Source organism: Dipodomys spectabilis, unplaced genomic scaffold (assembly GCF_019054845.1).
Source record: "Dipodomys spectabilis isolate Male_0828 unplaced genomic scaffold, ASM1905484v1 ptg000043l, whole genome shotgun sequence".
NCBI classification, from domain to species: domain Eukaryota; kingdom Metazoa; phylum Chordata; class Mammalia; order Rodentia; family Heteromyidae; genus Dipodomys; species Dipodomys spectabilis.
In genome coordinates this window covers 8,395,148-8,408,022 of record NW_024870720.1, presented here as the reverse complement: position 1 = coordinate 8,408,022, position 12,875 = coordinate 8,395,148, and the positions used below count along the sequence as shown (strand labels likewise).

General features: G+C 39.8%; 1 protein-coding gene across 5 annotated transcripts in view; it reads left to right on the top strand.

Moving 5' to 3' along the window:
• Positions 1-12,875, top strand: part of Apbb2 (amyloid beta precursor protein binding family B member 2) — a 275,577-nt gene that overhangs the window by 42,998 nt on the left and 219,704 nt on the right. For all 5 annotated transcript variants that reach the window (XM_042677999.1, XM_042677998.1, XM_042677995.1 and 2 more), the window contains exon 2: positions 11,948-12,095. The gene's annotated coding sequence lies outside the window, so the exon portion shown is untranslated. The remainder of the gene's footprint in view (positions 1-11,947; positions 12,096-12,875) is intronic.

The window sequence follows — 12,875 nt, the reverse complement described above, 5'->3', positions numbered from 1 at the left end:
AGTGTGCATTAAATCTCAGTAATTTATGGACCTCTTTATTTAAAGGAAAAATGCCTCACAAGTCCTCAGTAATAAATATTTTTATTATGGAGCAGCTTAAATATGCATGAACATAAAAACTAGGTGTAAACTCCTTATGTGCCTATCTAATACAACTATAAAACAGTGACAGATTTGAAAATTACAAACCCAGTAAAATCCAACTTAATCATTAATTTATGACGGGTGATTTCATTTGACTATAATTAAACATCTACTTAAGTGTGTTGTTTTGTTTCTACAACTAATGTGCCATTTCTTCTGTTACCCCAGGAAAATTCAGCTCTTCCTGTTCATTTACTAGATCCTAAGCTTCCTTCTTACAAAGTACCTTCATTGAGTAGAATGTGTGATCTAGACCTTACTCTGCCTTATTTGACTACATGATTAAAATTGTGCTACCAAATCAGAAACGAAAGTACAAATACACTTTTTTGATTATGGTACTGGGATTTGAACTCAGGACCTTGAGTTTTACCACTTGAGTCATGCTTTAGACCTTTTGTTTTAGTTATTTTTTCAGTAGGGTCTCTTGGACCAAGCTGGAGTGCTGTCCTTCTACTTAAGGCTTCCATAGGTAACATGACAGGTGCATACCACTATGACTGTCTTTTTATTTTTAATAAGTTTTTTGTGAAAATACTGTACAGAGGGGTTACAATTACATGAGCAAGATAATGAGTACATTTCTTATCAAGCATTGTTGCCTCCTTCTTTGTTTTTCCCCTACCATCCCTTCCCTCCCACCTCCACAACTACTCTCCACCCCTGCTAAATTGTAAGGTTAGTTTTTAGACATAGCATCTTGTACATCTCATTGTTGCAATGGGTCAACCTGTATACCTATTTAAACAATTTGTTTTTTCCCTTCCCCTCCCCAAATTATACCAACATCAAATTCAGTGAAAACAGGGGTTATGCTGTGGAGGAGGGACATACAAAGCAACAAAAAAAATCACGTGGTACATTGTAAATATGTTAGAAATGATGGCAAGGAAGAAAAAAACCACTTGTGTCCTTATCTTGGGGTTCATTTTGCTTAACATCATCTTATCTGACCTTTTCTGCTTGTCTCAGACATATACTAGATATTGCAAATAAGGGAAACCATGGGAACCTATGTTTCTTTGGGCCAGGCTTACTCCATTTAATATAAGTCTTTCCATTTCCTAACAAATGGGGTAATGTCATTCTTTCTGATGGAGGCATAGAATTCCATTGTGTATATATACCACATTTTCTTGATCCATTCATCTACTGAGGGGCATCTGGGTTGGTTCCATATCTTAGCTATGGTAAATAATGCTGCATTAAACATAGTTGTGCTGGTAGCTTTAGTATGGTCTTGTTTGTGATCATTTGGGTAAATGCCCAAAAGTGGGATTGCTGGGTCATAGGGTAGCTCTATGTGGAGTCTTTTGAGGAACCTCCATACTACTTTCCAAAGTGGTTGGACAAGTTTACACACCCACCCTTCTGTCCATATCCCCTCCAGCATCTGTTGTTAGAGTTCTTGATTCTAGCCAATCTGTTTGGGGTGAGGTGGTATCTCACTATTGTTTTGATTTGCATTTCTTTTATGGCTAGAGAGGTTGAACATTTCTTCATGTGTCTATTGGCCATCCTTCTTTCCTCTTCAGAGAAGTTTCTCTTTAAGTTTTTAGCCAACTTATTTATTGGGCAGTTGTTTCTTTGAGGATTTGTTGTTGGGGGATTTAATTTTTTGAATCTCAGTATATTTTAGATATGAGACCCTTGTCCATTGTATGGCTAGTGAAGATCTCCTCTCAATCAGTGGACTTTCTATTGATCATTCTAGCTATGTCCTTTGCCATGCAGAAGTTCTGGAATTTTATGCAATCCCATTTGTCCAACCTTTCTTTGATTTGTTGTGTTTCTGGGTCTCTATTAAGAAAATTTCGGCCTGTACCAAGGAGACCTAAGAATTCTCCTATTCTACCCTGTAATGTTTTCAGGGGTCTGCTTTGACTCCAAGGTCTTTGATCTACTTGGAGTTGATTCTGGTGCAGGCTGATATATAAGGATCTAGCTGTAGTTTTCTATAAGTGATTAACCAATTTTGCCAGCACCATTTACTGAAGAGGCTATCTTTCTTCCATTTCTATTTTTTTTTTAGCTCTCTTTTTGAAGATTAGGTGGCTATAGGTCTGTGGGTTCATTTCTGGGTTTTCAACTCTATTCCTTTGGTCCTGAGGTCTCTTTTTGTGCCAATATTGAGCTGTTTTGATTACTATGGCTTTGTAGTAGAGTTTGAAATTTGATATTGATATTCCTCAAGCACTGTTCTTTCTGTTAAGGATCGTTTTTGCTATTTGGGGCCTTTTATTGTTCCATATGAGTTTTTGGATTGCCTCTTCCGTTTCCTTGAAGAATGACGAATGATCAATGAAGATAGATAGATAGATAGATATCATATTGAATTTGTAGTTTGATTGAGATGGAATTTCAGTAGGTTTTTTTTGTTGTTGTTTGTTTGTTTTGTACAAGGTAGCCTTAAACTGGTCCTCCTGATCTCTACCTCTTAAGTAGTTTGGATTACAGTCATGGACCACTGCACTAGGCATAAACCCACTTTTGGTCATGCAAGAAGTTAGAGCTTGGAGACTAGTTGCACATGGGGCGGAGCAGACAGAAGAATCATTGGTACCTGCAGTTCGGGTTAAAGATTTGGGTGAGAATTAATGGTTGCTATTTAGCAAATGAGAGGATAAAAGGAAGATAAGTAGATTTAGGGAAAGATGAGTAGAAGACTAATGTTGCTTAGATTGTTTAGTGATGGACGGGATAATGTGACACACTTCCCTATTATCTCTATATTCTGAATGAAACAGTTTTAAATGTACATCTCGACTCATAGAAATGAAGATATCTCTAAAGTTCCCATTTTGGTAAGATCAGTCTTCAAATAGTAAGTCAAAACCAAAGCTGAGAGCTTTGTTTGGAAGCAAACACAAAAGACAAAGTTTCCAAAGAGCAAACAGGAAAAAAGCTAAAAGAGAGGTTGAAGCATGGCTCAAGTGGTTGGACACTGCATGAAGACTCCAAAAACAGCTGAAAGAAAACTTGATTTTATGGTATCAGATCTGTCATTAAAAAAAAAGGCCAATGTATAGTTTTGGAGCAATTCAACCTAATTTTATGACAGCAAACCTTTCAAAAATCTTCTTAGGGGCAATATTTCAGGAAGAAAAAAAGCAATTCCATAAGAAAGGGCTGAGATGCAAAAGGAAGTGGTATGCAGCCAGGGGCCAGAGCCTCATTTCTGTAATCCTGGCTACTCAGGAGGCTTAAGACCTGGAGGATCAAGGTTCAAAGCCAGCTAAGGAAAGAAGTTCTGCAAGACTCCATTTTCAGTTAATCAGCAAATAGCTAGGCTTTGATAGTAGAGCCAATTGTAAGCAAGCAACCTAAGGAAGTAGGAGGCCCTGAGTTCAGGCCTTGAAACTAGCCAAAAAAAGAAAAAAGAAAACGAAAAAGAAATGGAAACTAAAGAAACTGGTAGATCTTATTTGTTAAAATGAAACCACGTTGTTTTGTTGGACAGTACTGCTATGCAGTGACTGTAACGTGCCATTGTTTGTGAAGTCAATGTTGTATTTTTTTTAATACTTTAAGAAAAACATTGCCAAATTCTAAAGAAACCTTTCTAGCATACAAATTCTAAAGAAACTTTCCTAACATACATCTGAATTTTACCAGTGTGAGTACATGAAGAAATGTGTCTCTGGGAAATGAGTACAACATATAGAGCATGAAAGGTATTGAAGCCCAGGGGCTGTGGTGCAGTAGAGGTCCATCTTGGAGACTAAGTGTGGTGCTTGGCATGTAGTCAGCAAGTGGTATATTGATGGGGAGATGAGACTCATCAGAGTAGTACATTTGACCCCTGAGCCTGACCATGTATTAGAAGTCGCTCAGGTTTTAACATCTTGATATTCTTGTGGTCACATAGAAAGATGGAGCTTAAAAATGATCTTTCAGAGAGCTGGGGCGAACCAGAAAGAAGTCAGATCACCTAAGAGACGGGTGAGGCAATGCTGCAGGGACACAGCCAAGATAAGGTATTGGAATTACTGAAGTGAGCATCAGTTTGCTCTCTTTGATAGGAGAAGCATTGAAAAATCACTGTTTTCAAGATTCCTTCTTCCCGCCCTCCTTCTCTATCTCCCTTACACCTGACCTGGAGCTTGAACTCAGTGTCTGGGTGCAGTCCTTGAGCGTTTGTGCTCAAGGCTAGCATGCAAACACTTGAGCCACAGCAATCCTTTCAGGTTTTTGGTTGCTAACTAGCAATAAGAGTCTCATAGACTGGCTTTGAGGTGTGATCCTTTAGATATCAGTCTTCTGAATAATTAGGATTGTGAGTGTGAGCCATTGGCACCCAGTTTAAGACTTATTTCTCCTGGGACATCTGGGAGGCTTCATGAAGGAGGTAGTGTTTGGGTTGGGCTTCGAAGGGTATTAGTGACAGTAGTAGTGGCAGGACAGTCTGGAGAGAGAAATCACAGCAAACATATTTTTCCAAAAAGGTGTTAGTCTTGGCATTAGTTCCTAATGACCTGGACCTTACTGTCTAGCTTCCTTCTAAATAGAGATCTACTGTTGAAGAGGAAGCATTTATTCTCTCCTCTTTCCTTTTGCAGTGCTGGTAATCAAACCCAGGACCTTGTGCAGCTAGGCAGAAGTTCAGCCATTGACATCTCCAGCCCTTAAGGTGGAAAGCAAGAGAACTCTAGAGCTGACCACATATTTCCCCAGTGCCAGTCCTGGGGCTGAACTTAGGCCTTGCGGCTATCCCTGACCTTTGTAGCTCAAGACTAGTGCTCTACTACTTGAGCCACAGCTCTACATCCAGCTTTTTAATGGTTAATTGGAGATAAGCGTCTTAGGGACTTTCCTGCCTGTGCTGACTTTGAACTATGATCCTCAGATCTCTCAGATTTCAGCCTCCAGAGGAAATAGTGTGGGCCTGAGCCACTGACACCTGGCTAAGGACCCTACTTAATAAAAGATCTTAACAACATTTTTTTTGGTCAGTCATGGGGCTTAAATGCCATGCTATCCCTGGGCTCTTTGGTTTAAGACTAGCCTTCTACGACTTTGATCCACAGCACCACTTCTGGTTTTCTGGTGGTTAATTGGAGACAAGAGTCTCACGGACTTTCCTGTCTGGGCTGGCTTTGAACCATGATCTTTAGATCTCAGGCTCCTGTGTAAGCCACCAGCTCCTGGCTTATAACATCTTATTAAATACACAGTTTATTATTGAATATGGGGATTCATGTAATAGAGTAAAAACTAATGTATAATATGCCTAGTATTGACAAGAATAATCATGTGACATCTTTAGCCAATAGTAGAAGAGACTTAGCTTGTTATAGATTACCAGATCAGAGTATTAAGAATATATAGGGCAGATAAAACCTTAGTCCTGGTTCTTGTTTTAAAAGCCATGTAGCAACAGGGTTATTTGGCTGCTCTACTTCATTCCCTCATTTAAAAACAGCCAGATAAGTTGATGTTAGGCAAAATGAACCCCAAGATAAGGACTCAAGTGGTTTTTCTTTCTTGCTATTGTTTCTAACATATTTATAAGATGATTTCTTTGTTGCTTTGCATGTCCCTCCCCCACGGTATAACCCCTGTTTTCACTGTATTTGATGTTGGTATAATTTGTGGAGGAGAAGGGAAAAAATAAATTGTTTAAATAGGGATACAGGTGGACCCATTGCAACAATGAGATGTACAAGACATGTCAAAAAACAAACTTTACAACTTTGTGGAGACACAGGGGTGGCAGATGGGAGGGCAGGGATGGTAAGGGGAAACAAAGGAGGAGGCAACAATGCTTGATGAGAAATGTACTCACTACCTTGCTCATGTAATTGTAACCCCTCTGTACAGTATTTTCACAATAAAAAACTTATTAATTAAAAAAATAAAACAGCTATAAACTGGGCACCAGTGGCTCACTCCTATAATCCTAGCTATTCAGGAAGTTCAGATCTGAGGACCACAGTTCAAAACCAGCCTAGGCAAGAAATTCCATGAGACTCTTATCTCCAATTAAGCACAAAAAGCAGGAAGTAGAGCTGCTGTTCAAGTGATAGAGTACTAGGAGCAAAAAAGTTCAAGGACAACAACCCAGCCTACCTCTGGATAAATGTGAGGGTTTGTGGAAAGCACTCAACAAAAAAATTACCCCTATTAAATTAAACTATATAGTTTATAGTGTATCTTTCAGTAAATAACCAGTAAGTCAGTGTTGGGTCATGTCTGGGCATTATCATCATTTGGGGACAGATTCCCAGACACTACCTCAGACCTGCCTGCTGTGGAACACCTGCTTTGTATTTCCTCATGTTTAGGAATCCTTGCTCTGTCTAGACTTGAGTAGCATCTGGTCAAATGCATCATGATCAAATCCCTGGCCTGCCACGAAGCTTCATCCCCAATCCCCATCTCAGTCACTTTATTTACTTCCTCCTTCATTATATATTTAGAGCACTGACTCTGGGTACTCATAGAGTGTGTGTGGTGTGGGTTGTTAATCCCACAGATTAATGCATGAATTTTCACTCCCATACCTTTCTTTGCTTTTCTTGTTCTTCACTTGTCCCTTTTCCTCCAGCCCATATTGACTTTTTGAATAACAGAGATGACAGTGTTCTGGACAGCCTAGTTCTCAGGACTTAAAAAAAAAAGTAGAATTTTTAGAAATAGAAACTTTGCTAAGACAGATGTTTGGCATGTTGACATTGAGCTTGAGTTTCATTTCTAAAATAAATAATTCAATTTTTTTTAATCCTTAAAAAATGTCTACAGGAAATGCTTCTAAAAGAATTGATATTCCCCTTGTTAAAACTGGGGTTGTTATTGGATAGATGTATGTAGATTATTTTTCCTTGGAGAAAAATATGGGAAAATGTTTTGGTCCATGTCAAAACAGACACACACACTCTTCCTCTCCCTCCCTCACCCCCTCTCTCCCTCTCTCCCTCTCTTCCTCTCTCCCTCTCTTCCCCTCTCTCTCTCTCTCTCTCTCTCTCTCTCTCTCTCTCACACACACACACACACACACACACACACACAGAGTAATCCCTCCAACCTAAGGGTACCTTTCTTTTTTTGGGGGGAGGGGGGTCCGGTCGTGGGGCCTGAACTCTGGGCCTGGGCGCTGTCCCTCAGCTCTTCAGCTCAAGGCTAGTGCTCTACCACTTGAGCCACAGCACCACTTCTGGCTTTTTTCTTTTTGCTTATGTGGTGCTGAGGAATTGAACCCAGGGCCTCCTGCATGAAAGTCAAGCGCTCTACCACTGAGCCATCTTCCCAGCCCAAGGGCACCTTTCTTACAGGGGCAGTTAGTTGGTAGAGTGTAAAATGTGGCCTAGAAATAAGAAATAAAATATCACATTCAGATCATTTAGAATATTCTTGTAAAGCTTTTGTGTGAAGGCTTTGGTTAAAAAAAATCCAAAACATTGTATTACAGCAAAAGCCACATGATTGCTTGCATGTATTTGTTACACCTATTTTACATTTCTGTGGTTGAGGAATCACTGAAGTACCAGCCACATTAGACAGAAACTTTCTTCAGTGTTAGATCCCTTCCACCTAGAATGGTACTTGGCCAGTAATAATTGCTCAATACAAAATGTACTAAATGAATGAGCTTCCAATAATTAAGCAACCAGAACTAATGATTGCATTTATCAATTTCCACTGATAAACTTTGTTGTGGATTTGTTGTAAGATGATACTACCTGACACTTGTCTGATAGGCTGATTAGATACAGTCTCTTAGCAGGTTCTAGCATGCCTTAATGGAGGTCTGCCCTGGAAAGATCAGGTCTCCTTTTCTCATGGTCCATTCATAGTGCTGTCTGGCAGCATCACAGTTTTCCTAAGTATTTTGAATGGATTCAATTATAACCATAGTTATCATTTCTGTATTGATTTCCTACTGGGTTTTGACAGTGGACAGTTACCAGAAGTTTGGCTGATGGTGCTGTCCCCATGTGACAAATGACAAAGATAAAAATGAGCAAGTTAGCGACATCAGAAAGCCTTGGATGTTAAGGTGGAGAGCTGGAACACATAGCTTCTAAATCTGTTGATTTCCTCCATGCTTGTTTCAGAACAATGATAAACATTACTTTTCCTCTTTTTCCACAGTGATGGCCCTCTTTATTTGAGCTTGTGATAGGGGAAGTTATTTATAATGTGAAGCATTTTCCAACCTCAGCATCAGCTACAGCATTGTTGGGCATTGTTTGAGGTATTCATGATAGGTCCCTTTTTATTTTCTGTGATGAGGGGCTGGGCCATTTCTTTTTTGGCTAGTTTTTTTTTTTGGGTCTGGTCATGGGGCCTGAACTCTGGGCCTGGGCACTGTCCCTCAGCTCTTCAGCTCAAGGCTAGCGCTCTACCACTTGAGCCACAGCACCACTTCCGGCTTTTTTCTTTTTGCTTATGTGGTGCTGAGGAATCGAACCCAGGACCTCATGCATGCAAGGCAAGCGCTCTACCACTGAGCCACCTTCCCAGCCCTTGGCTAGTTTTTAAACTAGCCCACTTTCTTTCAAACAACTTATCTTCTCCCCTCTCTAGAACATTTTAAGATGTAAGAAAACCAAGACTCAGAATCTAAGTTTAAACTTAAATTTTCACCTCTATATGGCAATAGTCACCAGCACTTCCTTTCTTTCTCTGCCTGGTCATTTTGAGATAGACATTTTAGCAGTATTGAATTGGCTCTGTTGATATGTCTAGAATCAGGTTCAGGAAGCAGAACCCTCCCTTCCCTGTGATATTTAACTAGGGGGGAAAAAAAAGATGGGCAAACATTTAAGGTTCTCAAAGGGTGGCAGTGCCCAAGGCACATTCCACCATAGCCATTTACTGAAGCCAGAGATCAAACATCACACTGCCAGGGTACCAAGCCATAATGGATTTCAAAACCTCTAACACTCATCTGATTCTGTTTAGTCTTCTATTGAGAAAGATACTTTGGTGACTTCAGCAAGATTCTGTTCAACTTGTGGTTGAGTTTATTCCACCAGATTTCTAAATTTAAACTTACCATCATTGTCTTAAAAATGATTTTAAAGAGTTACTTGAACAATGCTCTCCACAAAGCTCAGATTTCACTGTGAAATAGCACCAAGAATCACATCTCTTTTATCCTCTGTGGACATTAATTTTTACTGTTAGAAGTGAAGTATAGAAGGGACTGAATCACAATTGAGATTGTGTTCTCTGTAGAATCTGGCCATGGTGGACAGTGGGGATTTAAGGAGCAGTTAGGGGCGGAAAGCAAGCCTTTTGTTTTTCATCCAGGGAGAGAGCCTTTGTGTGTGTTGGGCTGTGACAAAGCTGGATCACATCATCCCTGATGCGGCTCTTTTTATTAGCTGTACAGTTCAGGCCTTTGTTGTCCAGCTGTGCAGTAGGGAAAGGCTGATGAGATGGAGTTCAATGAAAGCCTTTCAGGAAGCATTTCTAAGTTGATCATTGCCATCTGTCCACTTTGCCCTCCTTACTTCTCAGGCTAGTCCCATTTGTGAGATTGTTATGTTTCTGATTGGTTTGGTGTGAACACTGCAGGTAGATATTAATGAAGAAGTGAGCACCATTTCAAAGAAGTAATTATGAAGGAAAGGAAAAAGGCCTGTTCATTCACTGTGACTATAAAAAGCATACAGTGTGAATCACTAGAATCACGGTTTTATTCTCATTCTTGGTGATTTGATTTTGAAGCCATTAATGTGTTTTCCTTAGACTTGAATCATTTTGGGAAGGGCTGGAACTTGATGCCATAAATCACTTATTTCTGAAAACAGGACGCTTGTCCTTCCTGTCTGTTGTAGGTGGCTGGTACCGGTCTAGTTTTATCTTGTTGGAAACTTTTTATCCCACTTGGAGCTGGGGGATTGTGCTGGTATTAAGAGGGCCAGTACTAAGATGAGAAAGCTTTTGTCTTGATAGGCAGTCTCTGTTGAAGACACCTGCTTCCAGCTTTACAGTGCAACCATTGTTTTCTTCTTTTGCACACTTTAGGAGCAGAGTTGGGTCTTTTTTAGCCTGGGGTTGTCTTCACCTTTCTTCCTGCCTGGGTTTCAGCTTTGGCTGAACACATTCCTGTCTGATTTCTGGCTTTGCTGATATGAATTTAACCTGTGTGGGACTCATACAGATGCCATTTCTGAGTGCATGTTAAATGCCTTTGTGGAGGAAAGAGCGATTGGCTCAGGCAGAGGCCAGTGATCTGGACTCACATCCCTGCTTCCTGGCTGTACAGCTAAGGAAAAGGCACTATGTTGGAAGGAAAAACTGGGAGAGAATTAGGGAGAAGGTGACACTATTCAAAAGGAAATGTTCTAATTACCTGACTTATGTAACTATAACCCTTCTATAAATCATCTTTACAATAAAAAATTTTTTTAGAAAAGAATTTCATGGACTTTCCTGCCTAGGCTAACTTCAAAACTTGATTTTCAGATCTTAGCCTCCTGATTAACTAGGATTATAGGCATAAGCCACCAACACTTGGATTATTCTCATATTTTTAAATACCCTTATTTAAAATTTGTAATTCTGTAATCAATGTACATTATAGGAAATATAAAGGAAATACAAATAGCTTCCAGAAATGCTACTATTTGCTCTGTGTTTTCTTTCGATTATACATACTCAGACTATAGAACAACATTGTACCATACAGATTTAATACCTTCCTGGAGACTGAGGTTTCAAGTGAAAGTAGAGATTGATGTAATATTATGCTTGGCACACTTTGTGATGGAGGTACTGTTTTGACTTACAATAATAGAATTGTACAGCAGTATCTGTTACTAACATTTTTCCTGTTGCATTTTGAAAAGGTTTTTATTATTTAGCATATATAGATGTTGCCATAAGAATTGCTATGGTTAACAAACTACTATTTCTTTATTAGCTCTGCTTCTGCACTAATTGCTTTTGTAAGGTTACTTCATTTGAGATGCCACAATTACTTGCTGCCACATCAGCTGGCATAACTTATTTTAGTACTTTTTTCTGGGTCTCCTGATTCCTCAAGCCTAGGCCTGGAAGTAGAATGTTTAAGGGACTTTATTTTTCCACAGATATATTATACATTTGATGGCACTTATGATATTTGTGGAATGTTGGTTTAGTATATAATTTCCTCTGTTAGGAAATGAAGGATAATTCATTTTCCCCTTTGGATTATTGCAACTATATAGTTTTGCAATATAACTGTACTTGAATTTCTGAAGCCATTAGAATTTTTTTTACGGATCTTCCCCCCCCCCCCCCCACTTCCCTTTTTGTCTTTCTGTGTCCTTTGAAGTCCTGAAATGTTTTCATGTTTGATTGAGATGAAGTCTGGGTTTCATTGTACTTTTTGAAACATATTGAGCAAGTTAATTTTCTGTTTGAGTTCCTAAGGGGAATAGCTCCAGGCCTCCGTGTCCTAAGAATTCAGACTGAGGCCTGCCAGAACATTCCTGTGGTTTTCCATGGGCAGATCAGTGTGTTCAAGAAATTTTAGTTATAGCCTGTTTTCCATGGTTAATTAAAACATCTGGCTTTAAAAATTTCCACAAACAGAACTTCATCATTCAGGCAAATCTTTTCAATAATTGTTAAATACTTCAATCCTACTCCCAGAAGAGCCTGAACTTGTCTTTAGGATGCTATATAGGCTGTGGTCTCTGTTCATTAATGATTTTAAACTTCTGGAAGGTATTTGAGATTATCCTTTCAATCATGTATGAGAAAGAGCGAGAGAGAAAGACAGAGAGATAGATACACAGATAGAGATAGAGAAAGAGAGATTGTGAATCGTGAATCCTTATAATGGCTCTGGCCTTTGCCCCTCCAGGTTGGAGCTGCTTTGGGTGAGCTACGATCTCTAGCCAAGCATGCTGTGGTCGGACCTGCCCAGCCGTGGAACAGAAACCTTTGCTGGTTGGAAAATCCATAAAAGAAAGGTCCTGTGAAAAGCAGACAGATAACTTAAGCATAATCAGGTTGGTATAAGACATTCCAAAGAAAGTACAAAATAACAAAATGTTGTATTGTGGACCACCCTAAGTAGTTTCCCCATTAATTGAAAGATTCTCAGCATCACATTGGCAATATATCCTGGCAGTATATTTGGTGTAGTGCCTCCTGTCTCTTTCTTTCCTTTTCTTCATATCTTCTGTGCTGTCTTCTAATTGTTCCTCTCCTCTCTCAGAGAAGACAGCACAGCACTGCCTTAATGGTCTTGGTTTATTTTGGAGGGAAGACATGTCAGCCCTCATAGGGTTATGCTACTTCTAACTGTGTACACATTTACGTTGGTACTCTCGGGAGACACAAACGGTCATTTCTCTTGAGGTCCTTCTGGCTGTGTGTATATCTTGCTGGGAAAGATGTCAGTACTCCTTTTTTCCCTCAAATAGAAGCTACCTTCACACTGATTTTCAGTAGCATGCATTCGGTGTTAAGGTACTCATAGAGGACAAAGGGAGAGAAATGTCCAGAAAACAATAGATATGTGCACGAACACAGAAGAGCCACTCTGTGAACTAGAAGGAAACAGCATACGTAAGTCCATGAGTGGCAGTAAGGTGGGAAGTCATTCATTTTATGGAAGGCCATTGTTCAGGGAGAGATTCCATGTGTAGATGGTTTCTCCTGGCTTTTTGGTGGGGAACTCGGCACCGTGTACACACAAAAGCTGTCAGCAGGGCCTGTGAGGGAGGGAGGCACCCACAGTGACTGAGAGCCAATAGAGTGGTGGCTATCTGTTGACCTTGGCCACT